Raw genomic sequence first — 4,810 nt, 5'->3', positions numbered from 1 at the left:
CACATCTCTTTGTGGTGCTAAAATACCTTTAGATTTCCAATTTCAGGCGAATTGGATAGAAACTATCGATTCTAGAAGCCCTAGAAATATAATCGGGAGATCGGTCTATATGGGGGCTATACCAAAACATGGACCGATACTCACCATTTTTGGCACACCTCTTTGTGGTCATAAAATACCTCTAGATTTCCAATTTCAGGCAAATTGGATAGAAACTAAGGTTTTTATAAGCCCAAGACCCAAATCGGGAGGTCGGTTTATATGGGGACTATATCAAAACTTGGACCGATATAGCCCATCTTCGAACTTGACCTGCCTGCAGACGAAAGACGAGTTTGTGCGAAATTTCAGCACGACTGCTTTATTATTGAAGACTGTAGCGTGATTACAACAGACAGACAGACAGACAGACAGACAGACAGACGGACAGACGGACATGGCTATATCGTCTTAGAATTTCTCCCTGATCAAGAATATATATACTTTATATAGTCGGAAATCGATATTTCGATGCGTTACAAACGGAATGACAAACGTATTATACCCCCGTCACCATTCTATGGTGGTGGGTATAAAAACGGGATAATACAAAGAAAACTATTGTAATTGTTCATAAAATTGGTATAGGCAGAAACAGGCAGCAAGTTAATCCCAAACTGGACAACCTTTCAAGAACGAATGTAATTGGGACCGCAGAATATGAAATTGACGACAAGATTTCAAATGCTTTATAATAACTTAGCCGAATTCTGTCTTGTATTGTTCACAAGTAAAACATGATACGTACACGTACATACATCAAGAAGCTAGCACCAAGGAATGACTCTACCACGATACCAATAACCCATTCATAGTTCACCTTTGTTTATTTTTCTGTCGAAGTCGGTCGAGGTCGACTATTTAGTATTCTACATCAAAATACAAAGAATTTTTAAAATTTGACCGATTTGATTTACTGGGGGCATGGAAGCCGCAATTTTCATCCGATTTGCTTGCAATTTAAAAACTAGAAGAATTTTGAATTCATAAACACCCACATAAATATCGCCACTGTTCCATATACTCCCAAACACATTCCTCTTCAAGCATATATATTTTCACGCTTGTCTGAAACATTTGACCTCAAATATTTTCAAAAGTTCGCAATTTTTCTGTAATGGATTTAGCATTTTTATCGACAAATTTCAAGTAAATTGTACCATTTTATTAATCATTACTCTATTTGTAACACATTTGAAACAAAAAAAGTTAAATTACCCATTAACAAGTGAGTAAAGTAGAAGGTCGGCCTACAAAATTAGTAAACATAAGCATTTATTTGTTAGATATCATTGAAATAGGGTTAGGAGATAAAGCGTATTTCCATACTTAAGAAAATTAAGGGGTACATGTTTATGGGAGTTTTATAACAATCTGAACGGAAATGTGTGATATAAGGAGCTATAGTTGATTCTGAATCTACAGAGTTAGTATCCCACTAATATTGAGTCCATTATTAAACCAGTAAGTAAAGTAGAAAGTCGGGCGGACCCGACTATATCATACCCTAAACCACGCTTACTGAATTAGTAATTATAAGCATTTGTGGGGTAACATTGATATAGGTCTGGGAGATAAACCGCGGTTGCATATTTAAGAAAATTAAGGGATACATGTTTATGGGTGCTTTATCTCAATCAATATCAATATAGCTCATACACTGTTAGAAAAATATGTTTTTCATATGTTCCGATATAAACAAAATGTGTTTCGGGCACAATTTTTAAACACAATTTATTTAAGTGCCAACATGTAATGTTCCTAAACTAACACTAAATGTTTGGCACACATATGTTAATATGTTAAAATACATTTTGTTTGGGGCATGAATGTTTCATAAAAATAATATGTTGAATGTAAACATATATAAATTTACAAATTTCGAGTAAACATATATATGTTTACAATTTCTGTGAAACGGTTGGATGTTGTTTCGGAAAACTGCTTTATGATAAGGCCACAAATTTGATATGCTTAAGTCTAAATATTATTTAATTTGAATATTAGAACGAGTATTCGAAGAGATTTGAAGAAAAAAAACAGCATGTGTTTTCGCCTTGAGAGGAGAATTTTATGTATGTGTGGACAAGTGTTTTGTTTATCATTTTGACATTATGGACACACATTTTTTAACGGCCTTAAAGGTAAAAATGAAATTAAGTACAAAACACGATAAGTTTTAAAGGCATTTAAAATGTTGTTAAATGCTAGTAAAAAACGGTCCACGCCTAAATAAATTTATGTGTACATTATAAAATTATTTATCTATGTTTATACTCTTCTTTTGTTAGAGTTTTTGATTTTCTTCTAAAATTTCAAACTTTTATACCAAAAACAGTTTTTTTGTTATAAAATTGTTATTTTTGCAAAAAAAAAAAAAAAATAATATTTTATTCAAAAGCCATTTCGTTTATATCAAGCACTGTTTCTGACTGTAAATCTTTAAAAACCCACATTTCGAAGTTTCATTATAAAAATTTAATATAGTATAAATGTCTAAATTACAAAAAAAAAATTGGTTCGGCCGGAGCAGGAATTGAATCCACGACCCTTTGCATGCAAGGCAGACATGCTAACCACTGCTCCACGTGGCCAACAAATGTATGTTTCTTTTAAATAATGTTATGTTTGCATGGGCTCGTGGGCGCTGCAAACTATGCTATATAAATGTAACTTATAACGACAATTGTCTACTGGTGACTATAACTGCTACGTAGCCCAGTGGATAGTGTGTTGGCTTACAAACTGTATGGTCCTCGGTTCGATTCTCCGTCCAGGCGAAAGGTAAAATTTAAAAAATTTATAAAATTGAATAATTTCTTCAACATTATGTGTATTACAGAAAAAGGTACCAAGAACTAAAAATTTCGTGGAAGTGAAAATTATGTTAGAGAATGAGCACAATCTTCTTTGGGGAAAGTTCTTCCAAGCATATAATATTTTTGGGCTCAAAATGCTTCCAAACATATAATATGTTCACATAAAACAAACATATTAATGTTTCGGCAGCATCCAATAATATATGTGCTTCCTGCAAAATATGTTTGGAACATATGTTAGAGAAGCGATTTTTTTTTGAGGGTGTAGTCGGTGTTGCCAGGGAAAATGTCCTATAAGAACAAAAAAATTTCCCTACTTTCCCATACATTCCCAAACAATTTTCCCCACAATATTTTTCGTTAAATTTAAACAAATTTTACAAAACAAAATGGTTCTAAGTACTTTATTATCTTAAAACATAAAAATGCAATGTATATAACCAGAAAATAAATTTGTATTACCACGATGGTTGCCATAGTTGGTAGAATTCTACCAAAAATAGTATTTTTTTTTGTTAAATCTCTATAGAAATAAAATTTTGGAAAAAGTTTCTATAAACTAATTTTTTGAGAATTTTTTCTATAGAAATAAAATTTTGATAATAAATTCTATAGATAAAATTTCGAAAAAAAAATTCCAGAGAAAAAAACATTTAAAAAAAAATTTATAGAAATAATATTTTGAAAAAAAATTCTTTAGAAATACAAAATTTCTATAGAAATAAAATGTTGACAAAATTTTCTACAGGAATAAAGTTTTTACAAAAATTTCTATAGAAATATTTGTTTGGTAGATTTGTGGTAATCTTCAAATTTTGTTATATTTTTTGGCACGAGTGGTAACTGTTGTTACCACACATTGTTAAAGATCAACACGCAAAAAAATAATTCTTTCCTCCCAAACGAAATTTTAGACAAACAAAGTTCGTTTCTCATTTGCTTTTCGCTGTAAGGAAGTGTATTTGGAAGAAAAGTATATACTTTTTGTGATAAACGTTTATTCTTTTCCAGGATGTAAAAACAATTTCATAAAGACAAACTCAAAAAAAAAACATTGTTTTCTAGCTAATTGCATTTTCCCTCACATCTTTCTCACATCAACGAGGTTTTTTAGTTCTTAACACCTTTTCCTGTAATACCAACAATGTAGAACAAATTATACGATTTTATAAATTTTTAAAAATTGTTTACCTTTCGCCTGGACGGAGAATCGAACCGCGGAACATGCACTTTGTAAGACAACACACTAACCACTGAGCTATGTACCTGTCAGAGAATGAAGCCGCCGAGTCGCGCCGCCTATTTTAGCCGCCGCCGACTAGTTTTTACCAGTCGAAGCCGTCGCCGAATTTGTCGACTCATCACGACTCAAAGTTAGCCGCCAATCAATCAAAAATATTGATTTGAGTCAGAAAAAATTATTAATAATGGGTGCAGTTTTTGTCAAAATGTTTAACTTTCCACCCAAAATCCGTCAGTATCAAGTTGCTGTAATAATTTTGCAAAAATTTGGCTCAGAACATTTGAATTACATGTAAATGTGATTGTAAGATAAGTTGTACAACTAATCTCATTACCATTCGGATACCATCAAATTGATTTTATTGTGCCAACACTGGCTGTAGTTGATATTGCACCTGCGGGGTTAGTATGCCACTAATATTGAGCCCATTATTAAAAAAGAGAAAATCGCTCAATTAGTGTGGGTAATAAATCCAAATTTGTAAAAATCGAGCAATATTCTTATGGAATATATACAGGTACGTATAAATACGATCGGCTGGTACATCAAAATTTGAAATTTGAGTAACATTGGTTAATAAATAAGAGTACTATGGCCAAATTTGAGAAAATCGAGCGATGCATATATATGGAAGCTATATGTAAATCTGAACCAATTTGCATAATATTTTGCGGGTTTGATTAATACCACAAAAGGTTACCTTGTGCAA

Source organism: Haematobia irritans, chromosome 2, assembly GCF_050003625.1.
Source record: "Haematobia irritans isolate KBUSLIRL chromosome 2, ASM5000362v1, whole genome shotgun sequence".
Taxonomy (NCBI): domain Eukaryota; kingdom Metazoa; phylum Arthropoda; class Insecta; order Diptera; family Muscidae; genus Haematobia; species Haematobia irritans.
The sequence above is the reverse complement of the archived record's forward strand: the minus strand, read 5'-3'. Positions refer to the sequence as shown.